Genomic DNA, 16157 nt, shown 5'->3' on the forward strand with positions numbered 1-16157 from the left:
TACATGTACATAGAACTTCAATACATCACTGGCATAAGTTATTTGGATTAGTATTTTTAAGAAGTCCAGTCAGATCTGTGGATTCTTCCGTTAAAGATTACGTTTGCTGGTCAGCTTCATCGCTCTGAAACAGAATGACAGCTTTCATAAAACTGCCAACAACAGAAAACCCAAGAGATGGCCTTTATATTATGTCTGTTCCACAACTGTAGTCAGCCACAAAGCGTTTGCAGGAAACTTATTAAAAATGTTAGCCTTAATTAAGGTATTAGGCCCTAATCTAGCATGCTAAATTAAACCCCAAATATTCCCATGGACACTAATGCAACTGCTCTAAGAGCCTGGCAGGCACTTCCCACAATAGGAGAGCTTTTACAAGCCTTCACATTGCAACGGAACCCTTATTTTCGCTGTGTACCTCTGCTTCATTGCGTACCAAAAATAGACCTGACTACAGAAAAGCTCATACGTGGGCATAGAATCATTCCTCTCCACCTCCACGCAGATTTGCAAGCCCTCACACCACTAAAGGCACGACCTAAAGCATTCAGTGATGCACAGATGCTTGAGGAATTTTTTTAATGTACTGACTTTTAGCAGAAGCACACCGCATATTAAAACTCACACAGAATTGTCAGAATGAAGTATATTGATCTAATGTTTCCTTCTCTGCTACAACATGTTATGATTTAATAGATGCTGAAGTCCATTTCAATCCTTCTAAAGATATTCTAACCAGCAACTTATTGAAACAATTAAAACCAAACAATATTGTTATATAAGTCAAATGGATAATAGTGAAATAGTACCAAATTTCAGAGAAATGTCCTCCTCCACCATCAAAAGTTTTTCAGAATGAAAATATTCTTAGAAGTTCCAGATTTAAGCCTGACGTGTAAAGCAAATTTGGCAAAATTACCAGTGGTTATTTGGTAAGATTCAAGATCCTTCCCCCAAAGCCATATCTGCCTAAACCATTGAGCTCTTCTTTTTAAGGAACACCAGTCCTCATATTTTGTGTTTCTTCCTTTTTCCCATGAAGTTAATTCCTTACTCCATGCACTTCATCTGGGTCTTGAATGCCTTATCCCCTACGTTGATACATTTCAACACGCCCCAGTTTTGTTTACACAACAATTTTTTGAAGCACTTCACAGCGAATGCTTGTCTGACAGGGATCCCAAAGAATCTTAGGAAATCCTCTGCATCTTAGGCCACAGGCAAAATCCATGTTATCTCTGCTTTCATGAAAGAGGTTATTTGAGTCTGACGGTCTGGTTAGCTTTTCTGTTCATCAGCAAAACAAAACAAAACCACTGCAACTCAAAACCAAGGCCAAGCAGCACACTTGAAATGAAATGGAAATCAAGAAGGGGGAGAGTTTGTACAAATAATTCACTCTAAGGTCACTAGGCAAATACTTTGCATGCATTTGGATATGCACAAACTTCAAGCTAAATAAATAAAATTATTTCCTGTGTGGAAGATGGGAATGTACAGCCCCTCCATACTTGTGGATGAAAAAATATGCTAGTAATTAACTATCAGCAAATAACACAGAGAAGTAGTGTACTGAATTTAGGCCATGCCAATTATTTTTCTCTAATGCATGTTAAAACATGCGACCTTATTCAAATCTTGCTATTTTTGGAAAACACTGAAGAAGAATTTCTGGTCTTTCCTCTTGCAGCCTCCACAAAATGTTTTTCTACTTACAGAGACTGTTCTCCCTTGGACCCAAAGGAAAGTAAGATCTCACTAATGTTTGTCAGATGTAAGCTCCAAACTAATGCTATGCAGTCCCACAAGTGTCTCTCTATTGCAGTCATGCAACCTCAAAGCATTGGAGTCAAAATAAAGTTGCCATTTTCCTAAAATTTCATAAACATTTGAATACAATTGGATCATAAATACATACTACAAAATTATAATACACGCCCCACTATCAGCAGAGTAAAACAATAAATATTATTAATTAGTGGCCTAATATAACGTATCAGTATTCCCTCTGCAGGTCACAGAAGCCAGCGGCAATTAATTTTTAATTTTTTGAAATTATAAACTCATCTATGTTACACCGATTTCAACATTATCACTGGAAGGACTGAATTAGATTACCTACAAGGCATAAAGTTTTTTCAGATAGCAGTGTCTAAATTGTCAGCCACTAAATATCTGCTTTTTTTAGGGAGAAGAAAAGATTCTTTCAGGCTGGCTCCAAGAATCTTTCGTGTTGGGGAGGAAGAAAAAGGGATCTTGCCTAAAGCTCTCATATTAAATATTTTCTGTAGAGTCTCCTTCCAGCCCTGTTGTGAGGCTTTTTGGAATGTCAATTTGTTTCAGATAATGAATGAAATCAGTTATTGCAATCAGGTTACATTTCCATGGCATGTAAAACTGCTTCTTCTACGTTCCCGAGTTCCCTAGATGCTCCAAGACTTCCAGGCAGTGAGATTATATAAACAACATTAAATCACTAAAAAATAAACTAAAATGACATAGACTAACATAGGAAATCTCAGGAGAACAAAGTTGTCCTGGATCTCCCTATCCCCACTGGGAGACCATTGTTTCTCCGTGGAAGCGACACTTCTACTTCCAAAGGGAGAGAATCAAGCAACCGAACAAAATTTCAGCTACAGATCTTTAGCACAACATCAGTTTCAGAAACAAGGGCTAAAATTGAACAGTTAACCTCCCCTAGCTGCTTAGAAGCCCCCCCCCCAAATTTGATTTAATCAGGATAAAACCCCACTAGCGTGCACATGAGGAACACCCTCTCTTGGCTAGCCCACATGCCAGGCCCATTCAGCACAGTGACCTACGGTGGATTTGCATAATAAGCAGCTTCGTGGTTAACCTGAGGCATGGTAACTAATACTCTCTCAGTCAGAGGCACACCAAACATGATCTCACATTTAAATTAAAGTTAAAAAAACTCCAAAAGTTAAAATAATAGGAAAAAAATTTACCTGCTAGAGCACTCACCAAATATATCACCGTTAGGCTGGGCAAAATGGAGTCACTTTTCCTCTCCTCTGTCGAATCTCTGGCATTCTGCAGAAAGGAGGGTGGAAATTATGGAATTAGAGAAAGGATAAAAGGGAGCTCAGCTGCACAGCTCAGCAGGGGTCTAGACACACCTCGGTTTATTCCCCTTAAGTCACACTCACCATACGTACACCGCCCGTTCTGTCCTCAAGAGCAACTGAATAAAACATAGCACGGGCTGAATCCAGTTCAGACTAGCTAAGGAGTCAGATTTGGAATAGGAATTAGACACTAATGTGATTCTGAAAATCCCATTAAGAGCCTTTACCACCTCTGCCTACCTACATATCTTTAAAAATCTAGATCAGACAGCTTGCCTATGGTCGTGCTGTACGCCTGTGCTGAAGCAAGGGAGTACTGCTGCTTTCCCAAGCTCAAAACCCCAAGAGCTTCAGGCCACACTCCTTCTGGAAATTGTTAGAGCTGATTTTCAACTTAATTATCTGTAATGCCTGGAAACCTCTATCCAAATGAGCCCTCACTTCCCTGGTAAGCAACAACAGTGGCATATAAAGTAAATCAGAGACATGGGTTACTATGATCTGCCAGGTACCTCCATCAAATCTAGGTATTTTCACAAGGTCAACAAAGCATGATAAATATCTGAACAAAAATAATGTTTCTCCTACTGCTTCACAAAACCCAGCTATTTAAGTAGAACTGCGGTGTAGCTTTTCCTCACAAAATTTATTAGTCTGCCTTGAAGTCTAAAAGAGCAGGATTTTTGGTTTAATAAGGGAAAGAACTCATTCCCTCTACTAAAATTGTAACCCCTCCCAGACTCAGAAGACTATCAACTGGAACTGAACAAGGATACCTTTTTTTATTCTTTTCATTTCTCTAAGACGTTGCTTTACATCCCTTTACATCCCTTTTCCAGAGTATCTAACATTAATTCACCTCTCCTTCTGCACTATTTCTGTGCCAGACTGAGCCAAAGGTGACAGTGAAGAATCCACAGAAACTGAACATCAAATGTTCCTGTTCTGAACTTCTAAGAAAATATTTAATATCTTCTTTTTCTATATATCATCATAAGGCCTGTTTATATACTTGAAGTGGAAACAGTGCACATTCAGCTGCAATTGATTTCCTGTATGGCAAAATACCTCTGGCATTCAGCTGGCTCAGAACACTACGGAGGCCTCTTACCATCACCAGTTTTTTGAGACCAGAAAGCTCTGCCCAACGCTTGTTCTTATGCCAGAATAAATGAGAGCCCCTGTTAAATGTCCAGGTTAATTTGGTCTTAGGTGAACCAAATCATAAACAGGCAAACTTCTATATTTCAAAAACCCATTTAAAAAATATTGGTCTACTTTCAACTTCAACTGTAATGTCATCCGTCTTGCTAATGGGGCACAATGTTCATCTACAGATTTTTTAAGTACAAAAAACTGCTCCATCTGAATTTTTCTTTTAATAGGGTATCAATATATTTGCCTTCTCCATGCTATCTTTACAGCAATAAATTAACACTACAGGCAATTTCACAGACTAAAAGAGCATATTTTTTCTTTTGGTATCACTGAGTGACAACTACAGCAACAATTTTAATTACTTCACTTAGTTTTGCCTTTTAACAACTGAAGACACAGAATAGTCTCCACTAGTATTTCTAGGAATCTGAAGAAGGAAATACATGAGTAGTCTCACCAAGTTCCCGTGATTAGACTGTAACAGCTGTAGCATTCAAATGCTCAACCACCACCTGACTGTACTTCAGATTGTAAATTAAGCAAAACAGAAATGCTAATTGACTTATAATTACCATCCTACTTTCCACTGATCATGGAAGCTTCCCTAGCCTCAAATCCTGCAAAGGACTCAATTTCAACTGCTTGAGAACCTCGTTTCTTTAAGAACCCTAGAAAAAACAGCAATGGCAATACAACTACAACCTTTTAAATATACACACATTTGTGTGTGTGTGTAAGTGCATGTGTGTGTGTGTATATATATATTTAAAAAAAAAAAAAAAAAAAACATTTTATATAAATAAATGAAAATCAGGAACCTAGATAACCCTGAAGGAGCCTAAACTTTTTACTGGGGCTCTCTTATTTGACAGTACTTTCATCGATTACAATTTCTTAGTTCTAGGGTAAAATTATTTGCCAAAAGCTGAGATATTCTCTAACCCACAGCAGATAAAATGGCCTTTCAAAACTTTTCAACTGATGATCTGAAACAGGGTCTTACAGTCACATCCAAATTGACTAAAGTACAAGCTCTTGGATGCTACAGAATGTTCTATCAACCTTCTTTAACTTTTCCAAGAAGATTTTCTACAGATTTTACTACCCTCATGCATATTCTCAAACAAAGGGAAAATTATTTTTTCATCCTGTGAATTTTTTTATCAATTCAGTGGTTTATTTCTCAAATATCAATGTAAGAAAACGGAACACTTTCATACTAGAAAAGCTATAATGAAGAAAAGATGTTGCATGTTTCTTTCAAGAAAGTGATTACCAAATATATGGTCATTTGTCCTGTAATTCCTATTTCACTTTTAAAAGTTTGCATGATTTAAAATAGTCTTAGTTAGTCTATAAAGATATAGACTGAATATATACAGTTATTAACAAAAAGCTTTACTTCTTAATCACTTTTAAGAAATATATAGGGTTAAAGCATCAAGAAGTATCAGCTTAAGAAGCAAAAGCACCAAAGAAACCTGCATTCAGATATTTAAACTTACTTCAACCATAATGTCTGGCTGTCCTTTGAAAAACACTTTGGAACTTGGAGTTCACACTATAACGTTAAATTAAAAGTCCAGAAGCTTGAAAACTATCTTTCAAAATGCAGTAAAATTAAGGTGCTCCTTTCAGGTATACTCTACATAGGAGGCAACCAAAATAATTTTCAATAAGAGTATGGGTGCTTTACTTTACTCCTTAGGACTCACTGAGATTATCTTCAGTTTCCCTAAAAAGTGTAAATGACACTCTCTCAGTGTGGTGAAAGCTAACATCATATTAGTCCATGTAATGGGTTCCCTCAAATCATGGGGTCTGAGCTTTGAAATCTCTGCCTTCGAAGAATTTCCTTCTCCTGTTTCAGCTAGGCTAAGCCACCACAGTAAGCCAGAGCCACCTAACTACATGGAATTGTGTTCCACAAACTTAGAGGTGGAAATTTGCTTCAATTTCAAGCCGTATATCAAGACATTCATTCCATTCATTGACATTCCTTCTCTCACCTGGTCCCCAACCACACCTCGCATCCATACAACTCCATCCTTACAACTTGGATTATATTGTGTGTTGGACATAATAAAATTGTGTCAGCACATACTGTAGCATTTTAAAACAAATACTCTTGCCAAACAATTCCACATACTGACTCTCTAAGAAAAGCTCAGGATAAAAGTCTTTGTAAGTTTTCACATGTACCATTGTGCAAGTTTAATCACCAGTGAGGAGGACTAAAATAAAAATTTATTTGACATGACTTTTACTGAGCTATGTGCCAGTTCCTAAAGCCCAGCTTTTCTGGCTGAGGACTGCAGCTTGCTTTTACAGGAAGGCCACATATTTGCAGCACCTTCTCATTGCACGGCATAACCAATTAACAGACGGAAAATGTGCCACATCCCAAGCAAATGGATCTATTCCACATGCAATCAGCTGAGAGCTTTCCCAGACATATTAAGCTAATTTCATGGACTAAGTTCGTGCAGCACTCCTGGAGTTTCTTTCACTCTACCCGTTCACAACAGTGAACACCACAAAGGTGAGTTGCATGACAAGGTCAACAGCTGAGTGAGTCTTTGCCAGAACTCCTCCAGACCATCCCTGGTACGACCTCAAACTGTCCCCAGGAAGAAGTCAGCATTGGGCAAGTATGGGCATAGACAAGTAACTGTGATCCAGATACCAGAACTAATCACCCCTGATATGACTCAATATTTATAATTAACAAATAAAAGGAACCAACCCAGTACATTTTTCTGAAATCATCAGAAGATGGGCATCACTGATCCTCTATTAAATATTGAAAGAACTCTTTGTGCAACACTGATGCTGATTTAAAGAGCAAAAGGAAAAAAAAAAACCAAAAACCTAACATTTAGTTGGCAGACTCCTCATCACTACAAGACAGCAGCAACGAAGAAGCATCCAGATAGCCCTAACACCCAGACCCCTGCGGAAGCTCCAATGAAAAAGACTCGGTGAAACAGATCTTCAGTGACAAAGGCTGATAAGCAGCTTTTACTCTGAAGAGAGCAAATGAGATCGTGGTCTTGTTTTTTTAGAATTCTTCCTTCAAAAGCAGGCATAGCTCCTATCCTATCCAAACAGCATGAAGTGGTGTCTGGGAGAAAACCTTCCTCCTCCATACCCCACCCCTGCACATCACAGGTCCCAATCACATCACTGCTTCACCAAAACAGGGCAGAAAAAAAAAAAAAAAATCCCCTATTCTCCTTGTTTTGATCTTGTGGGAGTCTGAGTCAGCACCTATTCTGTGCTTGGATGAACAAACTGCTTTGATGGGGCCTGAGGAGAGCAAGAGCCAAATCTGTGTTTGAGAACAGAAGTTGCTTATCAGCAGGATCCTCTGCTGCAGAGTTGCAGAAAAAACCTCTTCAGTGTGGTTCCTTTTGGATCTGCAGTGTGCACGGCAGCAGCAGTACAGCCTAGCCCTAAGATGAAGAACACAAGGGACACTGTCAGCACGCACAGCCATGAGTGAGGAAGCACACCTGTGATGGGAACAGGTCACACTGCCAAGGAGAGCACTGCTGCAGCTGAAGTGGCAAAGTGCAAACTGCAGTAACTGAGATCGCCAGGATGAGCCAGCAGGCAGGAGATCAGCTCTAGAATCTGCCCACCACAGCTTGTGCCTTAGCAAACCACTCTGTCCTTCACACCAAGAGAAACGTGGGGTTTTCTTAACGCTCTGGTCTGCATTTCCCTACTGGCAGGCTCTAAGAAAATGGAAAGCAATTCTTGAAGGAAGGGTGTGCAGAAAACCTGTCCTTTTCCCCTGAGAAATTTGCCTAGCACTGACTCTCCTAGCACAGATATCTCCGATACCAATTTAGGAACCATGTCATCTAAAGGAATGGAAGAGCACAAGCAGACCAAGATACTGCCCTATATATCAGAAAGAAACCTTGGAGATTAAATGGTCATTAATGCCCTCAGAAATTACTTCCTTTCACTTAGTAACAGATCGCCGTATTCTGGAGTGGCTTACCAAAACATCTACAATGCACCTGATGCTTGGTACTGCAGATAGTTTAAGAAAGTCAGCTTTACCCCAAAAATCTGGGAAAAGCTCAGAAGATTAAATGAGTTCAAGCTCAGGAGAAGATGCTGGAGGTGATCTCCTCATACCATAAGGCAGAAGAGCCTTCACAGTACAACCAACCTGAGGTTGTACCGAAGGCAAGGATTCTCAGAGGTTATATCCAGTGAGGAGTGGGCTAAGTGGTCCTGTTGGCCAGCAGGAAACAGACAGCAACCTCTTCAAGGCAGGAGGAGCACAGAATGACCGAGATAAAGCAAATCAGAGAGTTATGACTTCAGATTCATGAAGAGAACATGAGAGAGACCAACAATTACCAGAAAAGACTGACAGAAAAAAGATGCTACAAACCACATGCCGGTAGAGTATGAGGGAAAGCAAACTATCTCTCCAAATTCAATAATGATTTATTGTTAAATACATCTTTGTCTACCATTCGAAGGCCAAGACTCCTGATTCTTAGAGAAATCATTGATTCTACAAGCAACAGAAGTCTGTGATGACATCACTCAGACACTAAGGTGCGACAGCTCTCTGAGCAACCTCACAAGGCATGTTATCAGGATAGTGAGAAGGAACTGGAAAGCAAACAGCGAGCAAGCTTCATCACCACTTGAGTATGAAGCACATGCATCTTGGCAGCACCAGTACTGCTTGTAAGACAAACCCAGGTTTCTGCTATTGACTTGGTTTCAGTTTAAAACAGTAAGTGGAAAGATCTGTGCATACTGAAGTGATAAAGATTACTGACATGCAAATAAGTAGTTCTTCCTCTCACCTATTTTCAAAATTATTTACAAAGAAGGAACTATCATTTCCCCCCCATATCAGACATCAAGGAGACGAAGCACTATGTTACTTTATTCTGAAGTACCACAGATCAGCAGCAGCAGCAGAAAGCAAGTTGTTCTGCTGCTGCCTTTCCAAAATGTGTTGGGACCTCAGCTATGGATCTGGACCCAATGGGGTAGGCAATGCAAATACAGAAAAAGAAACAAAAAGAAAACACCCAAACAGGACATTGATTCTAGTAGAAATCACAATGAAGCTGCAGCAGACAGTGTATCTAATCTTAGGGAACATACATGAAGGTAAACACTGGTAAATACTTTAACCAGAGTTTACAGGGTATTAGGGAAGAAAACTTGCCTGTGTTTACAGGTAGCTTTGAAGAACACAAGGAGAAGCCTAGGAGAAAGTACAAGAACTAGAGCCTATGCTCTACATCTAGGAACTAGTCAGAAAGTCAGAAGCTGACCCTGAAGCCCACACCCAGATGACTATGCTGGAAGATGTCATCCATGACCATGAAAAGAAACTGGCTACTATGCTGCTCCTGACACTGCTCCCTCATAACAACACAAACAGCCATCTCCTTCCCAAGGCAGGTACCAAGGTTTTATCTACAATGGCTGTGAGCAAGCAAATGAGCAGGTGATTCAATCACTGCACCCATGACACACTTTTTATCTCTGCTCTGTACTTCCAGTGAAAGGAAGCACACATCTTATCAGGAGAAAACATGTTTGTAGCTGAATGATACTAATGCTTGGAACGTGATCCTGAAACAGCTGAATGGATATGAAGGTTCAAATATTTAAATGTTAACATTCATTAAGTTAGGTTTTAAAGCATCTGGGCAGGGCTCACATGCAAGTTTCTACAGAATGTATGCTCACAGGAAGAGGCTTGGCACTACTTGCAGTCTGAAACTCAGAGCAGGCAAGCAAGATTTATAGGATTCAAAGTTAATTAGCACTGCTTCAGTCAAAAGTTTACATGGGATCTGCTGCCAACCCAATTTAAACCTGTTCATTACACTTACAAAAAACACATGCAACCTCTGCTAGCAGAATCATCACAGTCCTGTAGAACATTAGGAAGCAGGACTAGTGGAGCTCATGCTAAGGAAGGAAGGAAGGAAGAAAAGGATCAAGTCAAATGCATGAAGTCATTCTATCAGACAAATTTTCAAACTGTCACCTTGCTTTGTATTTTCACAGCAATGCTCTGCACTGTGATTGGTGAAAACACAGGCAGTGACCACTCTCACATGCAGGTACTTCGGAAGGCACCCCAGTCAACAGATGACAGTGGGTTTAAGAGTTTGTAACATGGCTTAGACAACTGCTTCTTTCAGGCTTCCTTGGTAAGGAGTTTTTCCTTCTATTTCCTTCCCTGCTTCTCCCTGACTCGGCCCCTTTCTTTTCCTGTATTTGTAATCAAGTTCATGGTTAAACCTATTTCAGGCCAAGCTCATATAAACTCAGCTTTTGGTGAATCAGGCTAGACTAACCTATTTGATACAACAACCGTAACTGGGGGGGGGAGGGGAGTTTATATCCTTAAAGTGATTCAGGAAACTTTAAACACTAAGAGGGAGTCTGCCAGACACTTTTTTTGAAAATTAATGAATACCATTAGGCTATACTGATATTTTAGTTATTATTCAATCTGTTCACATTCATCTCTTGTATTCATAGCCATGTATATAAAAGACTCCTGTACTTACAATTGTTACTGTTGCCACTGCACTAAGATTGACTTGACTCTTCATTCCCTTTACTCCTGTTCCCAGGCTAGTTTTGTGGTTCCACCACTCACCATGGTGTGTGAGGCTTTTCTAAAGCCGAGGGGAAGTCTAGGCTCCACATCCTTTGCATTCTAAGTATACAAGAATAACACTTTCTTCTACTTTTTTTCTCATTGACAGTCCTACTAGCTAGAACTTTTTATGCGCAGTGACAGTAATGCAGGTTCTCAGAATTAACCATTCAGCAACAGTTCTGCAAGCCTTTCTGTCGCTCCAGACTTTGCTGAGGGCTGCAAAAATTCTGTTCCCCCACCTCCCCCTCTTAACTCTACAGAAGCAGAATGTCATCCAGAGTAAGTAGTGGTAAGACATCCTCATCGTCCCCACCAGAAAAAAAAAAAAAATCCACCTTATTATAAGAGGATCACCATCTCTCCAAATGTCTTCAGTAGACATTACATCATTAACTTACCATTTTTTATATTCTATTATTATTATTCTATCTTCTATTGTATATTCTAGCTAAATATCTCTGCACTGTATTTGGCTATTAAGAAATTTATGGCAAAGTAACTTAAAGCCATAACTAATTCAGCATGTCAATAAAATGTGTTTCTCTAACACAGCAACCTTCCTTCTCAACATGACAGAATGCAAATGGGAACGCACATCAGATTAACTCCTTTGTTCTATTTTATAACTGCCACAGCTTTATACGTGTCTAATCTGAGAAACACTTCTAAATGGAGCCTGCAAATGGCTCCCTTTGTCAGCCTGGATGTTCCCATTATTTCCTGACCCAGTACATATGACCTTTTGGAGTTGGGGTACATGACAGGGCCATGCTGCCACCCAGAAATTTGGTCTCTCCTCTTCATAACCCCATGCTCCCAAGACCAAGAGCTGCAGCTCTGGTTTGCCTGGTATAAACTTAGTGGTGCCTAGCAATTTCTGGAATGGCAACCAAGCATGAAGAAAATGAATAAATAAATAAAAAATCAACAGTTGAATGAGTCTTTGGCATATTTTAACAACTGTGTTAAGTATCTGTTAAAATATTCCTATTTTGGATTTCTTTGAAAAACTTAGAGATAAAATAGAAAAGCTTCATCTATTCTGTAGTATCCTTCCCTAAGAATTGCTTTGGTTTAGATTCATCTTTTTTAGTGACAATTTTAGAGATGACAGCTCTGTGTAGAAACTTTTTCTCCAATAGCAGTATCTCAGACTAATCTGTGGAACAACTCTTCAAAATTACTAAGAGCAGATTCTGTAACTGTGTTCTTGATTTCCCCATTTTTGTGTTGATCTCAAAAGTACTCACCAGAGCCCAAACATTGTATGGGCGATGCTACTACAAAGCAAGATAAAATGCCAGAAGCCAATGTCAAGTTACAGTTCTGTCAGGGCTCTCTGGTTAGAGAAACAGACCAGCTTTGGACTGCTGAGTTTGCATTCAAAGACAATAAAGCACTACTTCAAGTAAATGCCTTCGTCAGTTGCTACAGCCCTACGTGTAGCAGGGTTAGAGAGGCTTTAAAAAGCCTTTCCTGAATGGGAGCCAAGAAATCACAACTGTACTTAAGGCAGAGGACAACAGGTATACAACAACCCAACCAAATAAATGCACACAAGGAGGCTTTCAAACATGCATACTGCTCCAAATGTCTTCACAGAATACTATCACCAGTGCCACATGAAAGACACTGTCAGTGAAAGGTTCCAAAATACCAACCTACACAAATAACAGTAGCAAAAAGTACATAAACTCATTACTTGCCACCTGCAGTAAGCAGATATTTTCACTTTCCTTCTAGCTTTAACTTTTTAGGTCACAACAAAGGTTTAAAATAAAATAACAAAACTACAAAGAAACGCAAAATACGACCTCATAAATAACCTACCTAGACAAAAACACCCCACTTCCACCCAGGCAGGTACCAAGTGTTCAGTTAGTTAGCTCCAAACCCTTTTTACATTTTTCCATGGCCTCACAATCAAAGACTTGCCTCTAGACAGTTAATTTGTAGTCTCACATCCTGCCCAAGGAAGAAGAACACATTAGCAGATGTCCTGAAGTGATGAGAGCTGCCAACAAACTAGGTTCACTACTTGAAGATTTCCACTTAAAAATCAAGTCAATGCTGTCTTTTCAAGATGTTATCTAGTAAGACTATAAATTACAAACTGATTTGGCTACACACCTATCTTTTTTCCTTTCCCTCTTTTTGGAAAATCAAAAGTAAAACAACAAGAAAAATGACACCTTAACACCTAGTGTTAGAATCATAGCATGACTTTGCAGAGATGCACTCAGTTGTGTGGCCACAGGCAGATGTTTGCCTAGGGCTCTCTAGGTCTGAGAGAAACAGCCGGCATTCCCATAAATGAGCACATTTAAAACTGAACCTTTTATCAGAGTGTTTTGTACCATTTCTAGTTTGCCAACTGAGAACACAGAGCAGAAGTAGAGTCCAAGTTTAATAGCTAAGCATCTGCATGGAGCCGAGAACAATACCAATATTCATTAAGAGGCCAATCTCAAACTGCCTTCTCATATTTTCAAGACAAGCACTCCATTAATACATTTCCTAACCTTAGCATAACTCTTATGTTTTCATCCCAGAGCACCCACACACACATTGGTGAAGAGTTCCCAAAATTATGACAACTACGTGCCCCACAGACACCGGGGGGGGAAAAAACCCCTAAAAATAAATCTCGAGGAAGCTATATATTGTGCCTTGCCAACCACAGTGAATTGTACAGCCAGGAGTTGCTACAGCCAGATTTAGCTTCACACAAGCTAACAGAATTCCTTTATAAATTTAGCTAGAGGCACGGGCAACAAACGCTTGTGGAAATCTGAACCGCAGCTCTCCAGCAGAAAAGACTGCTCCCTCCAAGAATGAAACAGTAGCAAGGGATGACTATTAGTAGGCTCTTATTACACAGCTTTCAAAACACCTATAAGTCATCAGGTTCTCTAGGCAGAGTTATTAAACTGATGAAGTACCAGCAAACATTAAAAGAAAAAAGCAAGGCCACAGCTCTTTCTGTGCCTGCCAGTTAACAATCAAAGGAGGAAAAAAGCCAACTAAAGAGAGACCGTATTGGAAACCAGCTGAACGTTCGTCTAAGTCGTTTCAGGTCCTTTTCCCTCATACTTGGAGCAGCGTGGCTTGCGAAGAAAGAAAGAAACGAGTGCCTCAGGTCTGACAGTGCTGACTGAAGGATGAGATCTGAAGGGCTTCTCCTCCTTCAGCAGGAGGGACTGGGACACAAGACCCGCAAAGCAGGGAAAAGACGAGCGCAGGATATGGGGAAATGCGTCCCGGCTCCTATAGGGCAGCTCTGCCCCACTGCCTCTCCACAGAACCAAAGCTCCTGCTACTTAACAATAGATCAATCATATTCTTAAACCTCTTTAGGCCATACTTATCACAATCCCATTAACTTTAAAACATAAATAAATCCAAAAAACTCCCAGAGGATCGGGTTTGGGAGTTTGCTAAAGCATCCCCACAAAACCTGTGGCCCTATGGAATCTGATGGTATTTTAAAAGAAGTACCTCCTCCCTCGCCGAAGGGGCTCGATGCAGCCCCCACGCCCGGGCCGAGCCGGTGCAGCTCGGCCAGGCTGCCCCGGGCTCCGGCGGAGCACAAAGCGCCGCGGCGGCCGCGGTGGGAGCCCGGCGCGTCGGGCGCACGGCGCCTGCGGCACAAAGGCTGCGCTCACGGACCGCCCGCTCCCCCGCGGAGCCCCCGCCGCCGTGCCGGGGGCTGCGGGACACCGGCCACCTCCCCGCCCGTCCCGCACCGAGCCGAGCCGCGCCGGGAGCCGCCGCCCCCTCCCCGGCGCGCCCCACCGAACAAAGCCCCCGGCAGAGCTCACCGGCAGCTTCTCGCCGTCTTGTGCCCTCGCCCACCGCTTCTCCTCCCGCTGAAAATCCAGGCGCAGGGGTGCGGGCCGGAGTGCGGGAGGTTACCCCGCTCCGCAGCCCATTCAGCGGCGCCGGCCGGGTGCTCCCCTCGCAGCGCCCGCGGCCGCGCCCCGCCTCACTCCGTGCGCTCCGGCTCCGGGCAGCGGCTTAATCTCCAAACTTCCTCCTCCTCCCGGCCGGGCAGAGGAGTCTGCGAAACTCCCCTCCTCCATGCAGCTCCCGCAGCCCAGCCGCTGCCTCAGCCCCTCCCCGGGGAGGCCTGGCCGGGCTCTGGGCTGGTGCTTGCTCTACTCTCCTTCCCCTCCCTACTCCGCCGCCCCCCAGCCCCCGAGCCTGGGAAAGGGGGGGGGAGAGAGATTAACCACTCGGATTTGTCTTTGGAATGGAGCCAAAGAGAGCCGTCAGATTACAGCCCCGGGAAGAAGAAGGGAGGAGAAGGGAATGGGGAATAAAAAAATTAGAAAGAAGAGGAAAAAAAAAAAAAAAAAATCCGCTACTGTTTTCACGCAGGGAAAAGCGCTGTGCTCTCCCCGTGTGTCAGGTCACAGCCTCTCCGGCCGGCTGCGAGCCCCATCCCCGCCTCGCCGAGCTGCCCACCGGCTCCTCTCCGCCGCCACAGGTCTGGAATTCAATTCACAGGTCCGCAATTCAATTCACGGGTCTGAGAGAGCTTCTGTAAATGAGTTGCCAAATTGCCAAAATGCGAAGTGGGCAAGTCCACCACGAAATACAGACCCGTAAAAAGCAAATTCTAAGAGGTTGTAGAGAGAGACCACGCCTGCTTCGTGGCAGGCTTCAGGGTCATCTTCTTTGGAGAGGTGAGTTTAAAGTTACACAACATTAAAAAGGAATAAATTAAAAAGACACACACAAAAGAGAAGATATGGCTTAAATAAAGCCTGAATTCTTCATATATGTTCAGTGCTCCTTATTCCTCTGAGCCCCAACAAAATTCTTTGGTTTCCTGTAAAACCTCATTCCGTATTTCACATTTAGTAAAGCTGTATCACTTTTGTTCTGTGACAGTTTCTCCCTTTACTCATGCTAATATACAGCATGTGTAGGAAAATTGGGAGGTTAGAATAGCTCATACTTTTCAGATGTCAAAACAAGCAACTACAGCAGTAATTCAGAGAAGGAGGAAGTTTCAGTGTTTGCCCTCATCTTACCTGTTCTCACTGGAATCCTAAAAAAATAAACCAAAATAACCCCTCAAAAAACCACCAAAACACCTTGGTCACAGTCTGTTTCTTTGTCATTGATTCAGAAGCCCAGAGCTCTTTCCCAACATGCACACTGAATATTCCTCAGTACTGAATTTTAAAAGATTGTCACATTTATTAATTTTTTTGGCCACATTTCAAAAC

At 41.7% G+C, this 16157-nt stretch overlaps 1 protein-coding gene across 4 annotated transcripts in view; it reads right to left on the minus strand.

Annotated features, from left to right (window-relative positions):
- The window catches only part of PLEKHG1 (pleckstrin homology and RhoGEF domain containing G1), a 186572-nt gene that overhangs the window by 111830 nt on the left and 58585 nt on the right, over positions 1-16157 (minus strand). For 2 of the 4 annotated variants that reach the window (XM_040059293.2, XM_040059296.2), the window contains exons 1-2: positions 14742-15061; positions 2989-3057 (exon numbers count right to left, since the gene is read on the minus strand). The gene's annotated coding sequence lies outside the window, so the exon portion shown is untranslated. Of the gene's footprint in view, positions 1-2972; positions 3058-14741; positions 15062-16157 lie in introns of those variants that run through there. The other 2 variants (XM_040059294.2, XM_058419833.1) reach the window with 2 other exon arrangements.

Source organism: Hirundo rustica, chromosome 3 (assembly GCF_015227805.2).
Source record: "Hirundo rustica isolate bHirRus1 chromosome 3, bHirRus1.pri.v3, whole genome shotgun sequence".
Classification (NCBI taxonomy): Eukaryota; Metazoa; Chordata; class Aves; order Passeriformes; family Hirundinidae; genus Hirundo; species Hirundo rustica.